Source organism: Staurois parvus, unplaced genomic scaffold (assembly GCF_062004578.1).
Source record: "Staurois parvus isolate SC_StPar_1 unplaced genomic scaffold, SC_StPar_1.0 ptg000879l, whole genome shotgun sequence".
NCBI lineage: Eukaryota > Metazoa > Chordata > Amphibia > Anura > Ranidae > Staurois > Staurois parvus.
The window spans coordinates 1,564,924-1,579,771 of record NW_028318675.1 but is presented as its reverse complement, the minus strand read 5'-3'; the positions used below and the strand labels follow the sequence as shown (position 1 = coordinate 1,579,771).

At 46.5% G+C, this 14,848-nt stretch overlaps 1 pseudogene; it reads left to right on the top strand.

Moving 5' to 3' along the window:
* LOC149443033 (uncharacterized) overlaps nucleotides 1–14,848 on the top strand; it is an 84,596-nt pseudogene that overhangs the window by 47,636 nt on the left and 22,112 nt on the right.

Sequence of the window (14,848 nt, the reverse complement as noted above, 5' to 3'; positions counted from 1 at the left end):
GGCGTATGTGAGGGATGATCAGCAGTCTATGGAGGAGGATGGAATAACGGGGACATTTATAGAGGAGGACACTCCTACAGAGATCAGCACAGGTGGGTCATGAACACTAAATCCATTCCTCCACCCATACTGCTCACTGATTGGTCCAGAGTAGGGCGGGGACTGGGTGATATCAGCCTGTAATCCCCTGGTCACTTTCCTGAGCTGTGTTCCCCGTCCTGTATTCCTGGATTTCTCTCGGATAATCTTCCTTCTCTGTGCTGCAGACACAATTTATGTATCTAGACTGGATTTATGGAGGTTCTGGGGCTCAGCTGGCAGCAAAATGTTGATTTTCAATATAAGTGTTACTAGACCTAGACACCTGGGGTGTGTGATTTGGATATTCTTCCCCATGGCCGGATCTAGTAAGATCTCTGACAGAACAATTCTCCCAGGGTTCCTTGCTCTGTGGTCTGCTGGCTGTGCCGGGTGGAGGGATATGTCTGTACTGTCTCAGACCCAAGTCACTGAGTGCAGTCTCAGGAGATGGGAGGCAGCGGTGTGGGATCTCTGCAACTTGTCTACAGTAAACATTTAATCTTCCACTGATTACTGAATACAATATTATGAGTACTGACCCTTACACTGTATAATTTATATTGTACATTACATACTCCTGACCCCTGCACTATATACTCTATGTTGTACATTACATACTCCTGACCCCTGCACTATATACTCTATGTTGTACATTACATACTCCTGACCCCTGCACTATATACTCTATGTTGTACATTACATACTCCTGACCCCTGCACTATATACTCTATGTTGTACATTACATACTCCTGACCCCTGCACTATATACTCCATGTTGTACATTACATACTCCTGACTCCTGCACTATATACTCTATGTTGTACATTACATAGTCCTGACTTCTGCTCTCCCCCCTCCCCCCACTGCTATATATACACATAATATGGATTCTCTTTTGTTCCCCCCATTTCCTCCCAGCTGGACATTTTATATCGGATGATGTGATTGGAGCACAGACTTTTACATGGTGATAATAATGTGATAACATCCTCCAACTTTGGACCCTTAAACAGAAAGTGATAATGAGGGAGGAGTCAATACCCCAATGATGGTGGTCTTCAGGATCAGTCCAGTCTTCATCTTGGTTGTTCTCCCCCCATCCTCACTCTCTGACCTCTGGTGGGGCTCAGCCCCGCTGTTCTTCATGACTAAATCATGGACTAAATAAGGAAGTGCAGTACTTCTTGTGTTGGGAAGATGGTGATGAGTGATAGAGGGGGTGGGGACCCTCGTCCTATAATCCCCCCATCACTGTCCCTCCTATAAAAGACAGTTCAGGTTGTTTCCTCACTCTCTGACTAAGGTCCATGAATAAAGAAATGACCTGGTAGGAGATCAGAGGAGCCATTTCCTAGTTCCCTTGTGTGACGGAAGTGTAGGCAGGACACAACACACACGGAGGATGATAAACACACAAAGCTGTATTGAACTATGGGAGGCACTCAATCAGGGTAGGAAGGTAGCGTCTGGGTACCCAAAAGGGGAAGAGAGGGGAGGAGCCCAAAACAATTGTAATCCGTCCCACGATAGGGCAATTTGGGTATCAATGGCCTGAGCAAGTATTAATCCAAGCAGGCAGTTCCGGCAAAGGTAATAGGGAGGTTCAATGGGGCAGTCCAGGTAGGAAAGGTATGAGTGTTCAATGGGGCAGTCCAGGTAGGAAAGGTCTGAGTGTTCAATGGGGCAATCCAGGTAGGAAAGGTATGAGTGTTCAATGGGGCAGTCCAGGTAGGAAAGGTATGAGTGTTCAATGGGGCAGTCCAGGTAGGAAAGGTATGAGTGTTCAATGGGGCAGTCCAGGTAGGAAAGGTCTGAGTGTTCAATGGGGCAATCCAGGTAGGAAAGGTATGAGTGTTCAATGGGGCAGTCCAGGTAGGAAAGGTATGAGTGTTCAATGGGGCAGTCCAGGTAGGAAAGGTCTGAGTGTTCAATGGGGCAGTCCAGGTAGGAAAGGTCTGAGTGTTCAATGGGGCAGACCAGACAGGACAAGAGGGAAATTCAACGGCAGTCCAAGCAGGGAAATTAGGGGCATTCAATGGGGCCAGTCCAGGCAAGGTAATAGGGGGATTCATGGACAGTCCAGGCAGGGAAAATAGGGAGACCCATGGGGGGTAGTTCAGACAGGCGGGTCTGAACACTCACGGTTTAGGCAGGAGTAACCTCGGGCACACAGCGAACAGCAGGCAGGAGTATTCATTGGCACACAGCGGATAGCAGGCGGGAGTACTCGTTGGCACACAGCGGATAGCAGGCGGGAGTACTCGTTGGCACAGAGCGGATAGCAGGCGGGAGTACTCGTTGGCACAGAGCGGATAGCAGGTAGGAGTACTCGTTAGCACACAATGGATAGCAGGTAGGAGTACTCGTTGGCACACAATGGATAGCAGGCAGGAGTACTCGTTAGCACACAATGGATAGTAAGCAGGAGTACTCGTTGGCACACAGCGGATAGCAGGCGGGAGTACTCGTTGGCACACAGCGGATAGCAGGCGGGAGTACTCGTTGGCACACAGCGGATAGCAGGCGGGAGTACTCGTTGGCACACAGCAGATAGCAGGCGGGAGTACTCATTGGCACAGAGCGGATAGAAGGCAGGAGTACTCGTTGGCACACAGCGGATAGCAGGCAGGAGTACTCATTGGCACAGAGCGGATAGAAGGCAGGAGTACTCGTTGGCACACAGCGGATAGCAGGTAGGAGTACTCATTGGCACACAGCGGAAAGCATGTAGGAGTACTCGTTGGCACACAATGGATAGCAGGTAGGAGTACTCGTTGGCACACAATGGATAGCAGGCAGGAGTACTCGTTGGCACACAATGGATAGCAGGCAGGAGTACTCGTTGGCACACAATGGATAGCAGGCAGGAGTACTCTTTGGTACACAGCGGATAGCAGGCAGGAGTATTCATTGGCACACAATGGATAGCAGGCAGGAGTACTCTTTGGCACACAGCAGATAGCAGGCAGGAGTACTCTTTGGTACACAGCGGATAGCAGGCAGGAGTATTCATTGGCACACAATGGATAGCAGGCAGGAGTACTCTTTGGCACACAGCGGATAGCAGGCAGGAGTACTCGTTGGCACACAGCGGATAGCAGGCAGGAGTACTCGTTGGCACACAGCGGATAGCAGGCGGGAGTACTCATTGGCACAGAGCGGATAGAAGGCAGGAGTACTCATTGGCACACAGCGGATAGCAGGCAGGAGTACTCGTTAGCACACAATGGATAGCAGGCAGGAGTACTCGTTGGCACACAATGGATAGCAGGCAGGAGTACTCGTTGGCACACAATGGATAGCAGGCAGGAGTACTCGTTGGCACACAATGGATAGCAGGCAGGAGTACTCGTTGGCACACAATGGATAGCAGGCAGGAGTACTCGTTGGCACACAATGGATAGCAGGCAGGAGTACTCTTTGGTACACAGCAGACAGCAGGCACCTCTAGCCCCCAGGGATCAGCAAAGTACTCAGCTGGGTCTGGCTGTGGGGGTCTGGCCTCAGCTCAGACCTTCCAACAGCTACTCACAGTGATGTGCAGGGGACCAACAACCTCCCGGGTCCCGCTCTGGTCCTCTTATGCCGGAGCAGGATGCTTCCTGGTTGCCCTGGCAATGGCCGGTCCAGTGTCGGGTTGTCGGGGCAATGAGGCACGCCCCCCTCACTCTGGCCGTGCTCAGGGAGCGCGCCCTTTGTCTCTGGCAGGCGCAGAGCATGGGAAGCCTCGTTCCCATGTTGCGCCCACCGGGGGGGGTTCAGAGACACCCTGGAGGCCCGTGCTATGCGGGTCCAGTGGGGTACCTAACTCCTCGGCAGCTTCGCTGAGGAGAGGTGCTACCCGCACCACAGGGGGCGTTTTCTCCTTGTGCAGGATGTGAGAAATCTGCAAGGGGAAGGGAGGGAGGAGGATCAAAGGAGAGTGAGGGGGGAGCTGCTGCAGGCCACCTGAACTGAGGGGAGGGGGAGGAAGGGACAGCAGGCGAGGGGGCGACCGTGACACCTTGAGGGTGGAATTGTAAACTCCTCAGAGACCAAGCTGCCTGATGTGGGCGGAGTCCTGGTTTGGGGAAACCAATCAGCTCCTGTCTAGTAATCCTCTTTGTCTTTGTATTTTAGTCCATGGCCGGGAGATGAGGAAAACCTCCGAGGATTGTCTCACTTTGTCTCCAGACTGGAAAGTAGAAGATGAGGACATCACACAGTATAGTCCAGGAGAAAACCCGGCTCCCTCCAATGTCCATCCGGCACCACCCAGTGTAGATGGACCATCGGATTCCTCGTATCCTGAGGAACCTCAGACTGTGCGGGACCGGGCCGGCCTTCCAATAGGGAAGAGATTCTCCTGTCCTGAGTGCGGGAAAGGTTTCCATTGTAAATCTGGTCTTAATGTGCATAAAAGATCTCACACAGGGGAGAAACCATATTCCTGTACTGAGTGCAGGAAATGTTTTTCTGTGAAGTCCAGTCTTTACAGACATCAGAGATCTCACACGGGAGAGAAGCCATATTTCTGTCCTGAGTGTGGGAAATGTTTTTCAGAAAAGTCACATTTTTACAGACATCAAAGGTCTCACACGGGGGAAAAGCCATATTCCTGTCTTGAGTGCAGGAAATGTTTTGCAGACATGTCTAGTCTTTACACACATCAGAGATCTCACACGGGGGAGAAACCATATTCCTGCGTTGAGTGCGGGAAATGTTTTTCGGATAGATCCAGTCTTTACACTCATCAGAGATTGCACACAGGGGAGAAGCCGTACTCCTGTCCTGAGTGTGGGAAATGTTTTTCAGAGAAGTCTGATCTTGACAAACATCAGAGATCTCACACAGGGGAGAAACCGTATTCCTGTTCTGAGTGCGGGAAATGTTTTTCACAAAAGTTTCATCTTTACAGACATCAGAGATCTCACACAGGGGAGAAGCCGTATTCCTGTTCTGAGTGCGGGAAATTTTTTTCAGTGAAGTACAGTCTTTATACACATCAGCGATCTCATACAGGGGAGAAGCCGTATTCCTGTCCTGAGTGTGGGAAATGTTTTTCACAGAAGTCCCATCTTTACAAACATCACAGTTTGCACATGAGGGAGAAGCTACTTTCCACTCCTGAGTGAGGGAAATGTTCCGCACTGAAGTCCTGTCCTCCTGTACATCAGGGGTCCCACACAACCCTGGAGGTGTATTAGGGCCTTGAGTTCCTAGATTAATGTTGCTGGACATCCCAGATCTCATGTGGGGAAGAAGCACACCCTGATATACACCTCAGATATACTCCATGGCTGATCTTCATCATGGAAGAAACAGTTCATAAAGAGATCAGAGGTCCCCAAAGACATGGATGAAGTGTGGGACCAGGTTGGTCATTGATGGCAGGAGAAGAATAAAAATGGAGTCCTGCCCTGTGATTGGCTGAGTACATTTTGTGGTGGGAGATTTCACAAACACTTGGAGGTCTATTATTAATACTTTGTGGACAAATGTTCCAAGCAGTCATTAGGCCCACAGTTGTAGGTGAGGACAATACTTGCATGGTGGGGATCACCGAAGAAGTGGGTGGTAATAAAATGTCCCAATTCTAGAAGAGTGACTGATGGTGTACACATGGAAGCAATGGAATTGTGTGTATACCGGGAATGAAGGAGTGATTGGTGAATGCACATATTGGGACTTTCCCATGTCTTTCTCCATACATGTTTCTTCTTGTATGTTTCCTGTGATACAAATGTCTGTGTATATGATCGGCACATGATGGTCTGTCTATGACAAACGTTTCATTGATCTGATCATTTCCATGGTGATTGTGGACACATTATGATTGGTTGATGGGGGATGGAAAGCACAGAGTGCAGGAAGTAGAGCGCCATCCTTTCTACGACATTCGCTGATCATACCTCCTCTGAATTCAGTTCCCGCAGGAAGTTGGATGACAATCGCTGATCGTACCTCCTCTGAATTCAGTTCCCTTAGGAAGATGGATGACAATCGCTGATCATACCTCCTCTGAATTCAGTTCCCTTAGGAAGATGGATGACAATCGCTGATCATACCTCCTCTGAATTCAGTTCCCGCAGGAAGATGGATGACAATCACCGATCGTACCTCCTCTGAATTCAGTTCCCGCAGGAAGATGGATGACAATCGCCGATCATACCTCCTCTGAATTCAGTTCCCGCAGGAAGATGGATGACAATCGCTGATCATACCTCCTCTGAATTCAGTTCCCGCAGGAAGATGGATGACAATCGCTGATCATACCTCCTCTGAATTCAGTTCCCGCAGGAAGATGGATGACAATCGCTGATCATTACTCCTCTGAATTCAGTTCCCGCAGGAAGATGGATGACAATCGCTGATCATTACTCTTCTGAATTCAGTTCCTGCAGGAAGATGGATGACAGTCGCTGAGCGTACCTCCTCTGAATTCAGTTCCTGCAGGAAGATGGATGACAGTCGCTGATCGTACCTCCTCTGAATTCAGTTCCTGCAGGAAGATGGATGACTGTCGCTGATCGTACCTCCTCTGAATTCAGTTCCCGCAGGAAGATGGATGACTGTCGCTGATCATACCTCCTCTGAATTCAGTTCCTGCAGGAAGATGGATGACAATCGCTGATCGTACCTCCTCTGAATTCAGTTCCCGCAGGAAGATGGATGACAACACTCTCTAGGAGGTGTTAGGAATGACGGGTCCGGGGCTTATTCCTTACATCAGCTAGGTGACCATACTGCCATAAACCTCTACAGGAAATCTTCATGGGGGGTGTTGGGGTGATAAAACACATGGGAAATCTTATACACAGTCAATGTCCACTTAGAAAGTGCAGTTCTGGGAAGTTGCAGGAACTGAGACTGAGACTTCTATCAAAAGTTCACAATGATGGTAAAAATTATTGTAGGCCCAAAATATCTATCACACTAGTAACAAAAATACAACTCCAGTATCTATCCCGTCATTTGTAGATGTTATAACTTTCACATAAACCGATTCATTTACACGGATTGGGATTTTATTTTAGCAAAGACACGGAGCAGAATATATTCTGGACGAAATTTATGACAAAATTTGATTTTTATTATCTTTTTGCTGGACATGTTTAACCCCTCCCCCTCCAGAGGATTTGCCCCCTTAATGACCACGCCTCTTTTTGCTACTTAGTGCTGCACTAATTCAACTGATAATTGCGCGGTCATGCAATGCTGCACCCAAATAAAATTTACATCCTTTTTTTCACACAAATAGAGCTTTCTTTTGGTGGTATTTGATCACCTGTGCGCTTTTTATTTTTTGCACTACAATAAAAAAAGACCGAAAATTTTGTAGAAAAACAAAATTGTTTACTTTCGGCTATAGAAAATATATAGTAAACTCAAAGTTAGTCATACATTTAGGCCAAAATGTATTCTGCTCCATGTTTTTAGTGAAAAAAATCCCAATAAGTGTATATTGATTGCTTTGTGTGATAGTTATAGCGTCTACAAACTATGGGAGAGATAATGGAATTTACACCATTTCTTTGCTATACAGCACTGTGCTAGTTTAACTGACAATTGCGCGGTCATGCAATACAGTAAATAAATGAAATTTACATCCTTTTTTTCACACAAATAGAAATTAAGTGGTATTTGATCACCTGTGCAATTTTTATTTTTGGTGCTATAAACGAAAAAAGTTTTGCAAAAAAAAGTTTTTAAAAAAATGACATTTTCTCATTTCTGTCATAAAAATATAAAAAAATACTAAAATATTCTGCTCCATGTTTTTGGTTAAAAATAATCCCAATAATTGTATATTGATAGCTTTGTGTGAAAGTTATAGCGTCTACAAACTATGGGAGAGATAATGGAATTTACAGCTTTTACTTTCTGACTGCCCATTACATTTCCTGAGGTGCTAAAATACCAGGACAGTACAAACACACCCAAATGACCCCTTTTGGAAAGTAGACACCCTAAGCTATCTGCTGAGAGGCATATTGAGTCCATGGAAGATTTTTTTTTTTCCACAAGCTTTTGGAAAATTACTTTTTTTTAACCCAAAGTTGTCATTTAACCCCCCTGGCGGTATTCCTGAGTGTAGCTCGGGGTAAAGTTTCAGCACCACAAGCGGTAACCCCGAGCTACACTCGGGAATACTATGCGGTGCTGCTCCACAATCCCTCGATCACTTACCTTGTCCTGCGCTCCCGCGATGTCCCCCCTGCAGTGTCTCCGGCAATGTAATCCGGCGGATGCTGGCATCTGTCATCTGGGTTCCGTCCCCTGCGAGCGTCGGGACGTACGGGGGACGGAACGGCGGGAAATTTGAAAATGACAAAAAGTGACATTCACAAAAATCACTAAAATCACATAGTATAACATTCCTGTATCAAACCATTTCACATACATTTTGTCCCGAGTGCTTTGTCCGGCGCCCTGCCTGCATTTTTACTGTTCTTTCTGCCTGGTAACTGAGAAACGTCCATGGCGTCCAAAAAGCGTCCCTTTAGGTCAAGAGCGGTTTAGACCGGCTAGAGAACAGCGATAGCAAATCAGAACCACTTGCAGAATTGAGTGATAATGATTGGTGGGGGAAATTCGTCATCAGACACTGAAAACGATTCTGCGACTTTGCTCAGTGATGTGCGAACTTGGCGCTCTATTTCACACTTCAGTGTTTTTGGTTTGATTATATTATTGAATTACATTTATTATTATATTTTTATTATTATATTTTATGATTATTTATTAAATTATAATTTATGATTTTGTGTTTCAAGTTTTATCATCCCGGGATGTTTACTAGACTCTTGTTCGGACAGATTTCAGTGAGTTATTCCTAAAAATTACAGGCCTACAATATAAAACGCCAAATTTCCATGCAAAATAATGGTACCGCTTTCAGCACCAAAAATCTGAAATAATCATACCGCCAGGGAGGTTAAATGATATATTTCTCGCACAAGCCATGGGTATATAAGGAATTACACCCCAAAATACATTCCGCTACTTCTACTGAGTATGGGGGTACCACATGTGTGAGACTTTTTGGGAGCCTAGCCACATACAGGATCCTGAAATCCAATGACCACTTTGAAAGCCTGAAGGTGCGTAACTTCCTCATTTCACTTCCTCACTACCTATCACAGTTTCGTAGGCCCTGAAATGCCAGGATAGCACCAACCCCCCCAAATGACCCCTTTTTGGAAAGTAGACACCCCAAGGAATTTAAAAAAGAGGCATGGTGAGTATTTTGCAGATCTCATTTTTTCTCACAAGGTTTTGAAATATTAAAAAAGAAAAGAAAACATGTTTTTGTTGTTTTTCTTCAATTTTCAAAAACTTGTGGCAACAAACGAGATCTGCAAAATACTCACCATGCTTCTTATCAAATTCCTTGGGGTGTCTACTTTCCAAAAAGGGGTCATTTGGGGGGTTTGGTGTTATCCTGACATTTCAGGGCCTCCGAAACTGTGATAGATAGTCAGGAAGTGTAATGAGGAAATAAAGCCCTTTAAAAGCCTGAAGGTGGTTATTGGATTTTGGGGTCCTGTATGTGGCTAGACTGACAAAATGTCTCTCACATGTGGTACCCCCATACTCGGGAGAAGTAGCAGAATGTATTTTGGGGAGTAATTCCACATATACCCATGGCTTGTGTGAGCAATAAATCATTTAAGTGCAATTTTGTGTAAAAAAAAAGTTTGTTTGTCAATCACCCTAGTGAATAAAATGGTAGGTGCTGCAATTTTTTATGTCACATAGTACTGAATTTCTTTATGTCACATTGTACTCGTGCAGCAATTTTCAAACACAATTTTTTTTTTTAAATACAGTTTTTTTACTTTTAATGCATAAAAACACAATATTTTGTACAATTATTTGGTAAAATATAAAATATGATGATATGCTGAGTAAATAGATACCAAACATGACATGTTTTAAAACTGCACATGCCCCGTGCAATGGCGACAAACTGCATACATTTTTAATATCCATAGGCAACGCTTTAAAAACTTTTACAAGCTACCATTTTAGATTTACAGAGGAGGTCTAGTGTTAGAATTACTGCCCTTCATCTGACGTTCGTGGTGATACCTCACATGCATGGTGCAACCGCTGTTTACATACTGGCACAGGGTCAATGCTCGTGAACGCAGATGCACATGTGTGTGGGGGGGAGGGGAAGAGGGTACTTTTTTTTTGTAAGTTATTTTGATTTTTTAAATTATTTTTACACTGTCCCTTTCATTTTTTTTTAATCACTTTTAATGCTATCACAGGGAATGCAAATATCCCCAATAACTTCAATGGGCATTGTCATATATTCTTTTTTGAGAAATCTGGGGTCTATCAGACTCTGGATATCTCCTCTGCCCTTACATTATCTAATCAAGCCAAGATCGGTGATCAGATGCTTTCCCAATTTACAAATGGCGCTGTTTATATCCTGCAAAACTGAAGTGATGAAATGCTCGTAGCTTCTGATTTCTTAGACTATAGAGATGATTGGCACCATTCTGGTCTCCAATCAGCTCTATGGTCAGCTGGCAGAAACACCGGCTGCATTCTCAGGTTCCCACGATGGCACGGGACTGCCCGAGAAGGCCGTGGAAGGCAGCGGGGGAGGGGGGCATCATATCCTGCTGTTTGTTAAAGAAATGCTGCAGCTACTTAGCCACTAGGATTGCTTTTACATGAAAACCAATCGCTGGCTGAAAAATTGATACCTGGATGAGGCCTGCAGCTGTAGGCATCATTCTGGTATAACCATTCAAAGCACAGTGATGTACAAGTACGTCGCTGGTCCTTGTTGGGTATATATGCTATGTTCTTTTTTTTTTTTTGTATGTAGAGTGTGGGCTGAATAAAAAAAGAGAAGAAATCTCTGCCAGTAAAAGTGTGTGGTATGCCCACCATTAGAATATACCGCCCTGCATCCACCCACTTCTAATGGTGGGTACACATTAGGTCACACTTTGCCACATACACCAGTTCCAAGATTGTACAAATGTCTAAATAGTGGCACGCTTGAATAAAAATTGTCCACGTATAAGTGGTACCCCATATGGAAAAATGATGACACCGAGTCCCAAACTATCTTGTCACTGCTCCCCATGTAGTCTGGGCATCCAGGGGGCTCCACGTGACTATCTTTTCCCTCATAAATCCAAAACTTATAAGTATAGCCTGTTGTCCTCTCACAGGTCTTCTACATCTTGACCCCATATCTGGCACGCTTGCAGGGAGAAATTGTTTGAATGCAAGGCGGCCAGAAAAATTAATGAGTGATTCATCAACGCAGATGTTTTGCTGGGGATTATAGACATCTGCAAATTTTTGGTTGAGGTGATTTACAAGGGGACGAATTTTGTGGAGCCGGTCAAATTCAGAGTCACCCCGAGGATGACAGAGTGTATTGTCGCTGAAATGTATAAAACACATTATACTCTCATATCTATGCCTGGCCATGGCAGCAGAGAACACGGCATATGATGAATCGGGTCTGTAGACCAATACAACCACAATTCATTTCTTTTAGTAATGCCCATGTTGAGGGTTAGACCCCAAAAAATTTTTAATTCGGAAACCGTAATGGGTTTCCATGCGAATGGTCTGGCAAGGTTTGAATTTGGGTTGGCGGTGATAAATTGTTGTGCATTAAAATTGCTTTGATCCACAATCAACGCATACAGATATTCTGTGAAAAACAGCTCCAAAAATCAAGCGGAGGAGTTAAATTTGCTGTTTCCACCTGAATTCTGGGTTGGGCAGTAAAAGGGGGAAGTACGGTGCTGCAGAATTTGTAGGCTGTCAATCGGGATTTGCAAGCACATCTGGAAGGATACTTGGGACTCTATAGGTCTGTGTGTGAATTCTTGGTGGCTGCGGGACAATACTTGTGCTCACCACTGCACCAGCTTGTACTGCACTTATGGGACTCGCCACGTCACCAAGTGATACTGAAGTGCTGATATGTGAAAGACCAGGATGTACTAGACCGTTGGTGCTCGCCAGTTAACCAAAAGGTAGCGCGGCACTAGTACTGGCACTCTGCTGCATATCAGAGTCATCAAATTTTCTGGCAAGTGAAAACAGAGATCAGGCCTGATTCTGCCAACACTGCGGTTTTGTGTGCAATGTATCAGTGACAGTGACCTACTAACACTGCACTTGCTGGAGGAGAAGGAGGGGTAAGCGTAGGGGCTAAACGCAGGTGTTGGCAGGTGCCGAGGCTGATCCTGCTAACGCTGCGTTTTTGGGGACACTATACTAATGTGAACGCTGGTATAGTGCTGACCTGATCAACGATATAGATCCGTTCAGACACCATACTAGCAATGGAGGTTTATTGTGTATGAGCGTCTTCCTGGCAATCAAGGGGTTAAATGTGATGACTGGTGTACTGACGGGCAATCTGATGCCACCTGGGAGGGGCGTGAAAACCACGGAAGCGCGAATCACGTATATATATGTGACTTTTTGCACACCTGTGCTGCCTGTAGCAGTATTTCTGCTATAGGGCGGTCAGGAAGCCGTTTGTTACGGCGCTGCATTACTTTAACTGACAATTGCGCAGTCATGCAACACTGCACCAAAGTGAAATTTACGTCATTTTTTTCCCAACAAATTGAGCTTTATTTTGGTGGTATTTTATTGCCTGTGCTGTTATTATTTTTTGCACTATGAAAAAAAGGTCTGACAATTTTGAGAAAAAAAACAATATTTTGGACTTTTTGCTATAAAACATGTCCAGTAAAAAAATTTAAAAATCAAATTTTGTCATAAATTTCATCCAAAATGTATTCTGCTCTGTGTCTTTGCTAAATGGCGGTATAGATAATGGATTTTTTTTAACTTTTATACTAACAATAGCTGCGATCAGCGACTTATGGCGGGACTGCGGCAGACATTCTGACACTGGGGGGAACTGACTTGGGATCACTGACATCCCCAGTGACACCAATACAGTGATCAGTGCAAAAAAAAAAAACACTGACACTGTACTAATGGCACTGGGGAGGACGGGATTAACATTTTTAGGCAATCAAAGGGTTACCTTTGTGAGGGGAGAGTTTTACTAGTGGGCGGGGGGAGGTGTGCTTCACAGGAACACACTGATCCGGAAAGCTGAAAGCTGCTCTCCGGAACAGTGTGCTGAAAACTGACATGGAGGAGAGCTGCATTGAAAACAATGCAGCCTTCCTGCCTGTCAGTGTTTGCTGGCAATCACCAGGCTCCTGCGAGTAATCACCGTCCAGGACCCACTGATTGACACCCGTGGCCACGATCGTGCTGCGGGTAGGACGGTAGAATGCCGCACACGGCCCCCTAGCAAGTAAACAGGATGCCGGTTATAAACATGATCCTGCACACAGGGGCCGCTTTGTGGCAGTATATGTACTGTGGGCCGTCCCCTAGTGGAGTGATCACTGATAATCCCTGTCGCGGTATGGGAGCCTGCCAATTATTAATCCCCTTATTAATGCCTTGTATCACATGCCCTCAGAGTCCTGCTCTGTATTGTTCCAATTGTCCCCTGTGTCACTGGCCAAATGGCCTAATTAAATTACTCTGGACCCCTCCTCCCTTCCCCCTTTGTGCACAAATTCCTGAACTCTCTGGACAGGACCCATTGCCATGGTAACCCGACAGGAAGTATCCAGTTACCAGCTCAATACTTAAGAGAGAGCAAGGAAACCCCCCCCCCTGTGTGTTCTCCTGGCTGTGTGTGTGAGGGAAGGCTGTGCTGAGTGCCAGCTCCTCTCATCCCCCGTCCTCCTCCTCATCTCCTGGACTGTCTGTGCTGCCTGTAATCCCTGCACTGTGGAGGAATCTTCTGCTGTCCCCGTGAATCTGCCTGGATCTATCCCCTGCCTGGACTGAACCCCTTGTTCTCCGTGAGTACCTGCTTCCTCACTGTTACCTGAACTGTTACGGTGGTGACTCCAGGCACCTCTCTCCTGTGTCGGACTACCCCTGTTACAGGGACACCCCCTTGGCTCTCCTAGTGGACTATAAGTGGGTGGGGACCCTCGTTACCCTCTAGTGGCAAATCCACCCTCTCTGCCACCCAACGTATTGAAGGACTGCCGTCTGTTTGTCTCAATAAAGCTTTGTGCGTCTGCCATCCTCTCTGTGTGTTCTGTCCAGCCTTTCCTCCGTCACATACTGGTTGGCAGCGGTGGGATCAGGACACTGAGGAGATGACAGACAGCGAAAGCCAGCGGATGCAGGAACAGGCCCGGCCCAGCGAATACAGGAAGTGGACTGTGGCATGTCTGCAGGAGAGGGCTGAGGAGCTGGCCGTTTCCTGGAGGGGCCTAGCCAAAGAGGATCTGATCACCGCCATTGAGGAGGCGGACCCCCAGGACGCTCCGAGAAAAAGCAGATCAACCCCAGCCTCCCCAGCACGCAAGGATCCAGGGCCCAAGAGCCCCTGGCTTACTCGGGTGGAGGAAGAGATGGCCCTCCTGGGGTCAGACGCCACAGCAGAGGACAAGCGAGAGGCTATCCGGAGGGCGCATGAAAGAGAGAGCCAAGGGAGCCACCGTGACCTAAGCTGCCCGTCCAGCCCCAGGGCCGCGGGATACCCCCCTCCCCGGGTCAGCCGCAAGGACTTTAAACCCTTCAACGAAGCCACCGGGGATGTGGAGGGGTTCTTTCAGGACTTTGAGCAGCAGTGCCAGCTCATGGAGGTGCCAAGCATGGATTGGATACGGCACCTCGTGGGTCTGTTAGAAGGGGGTGCAGCTGCGGCCTACCGCACTCTGGACTATGTGAATGGCCG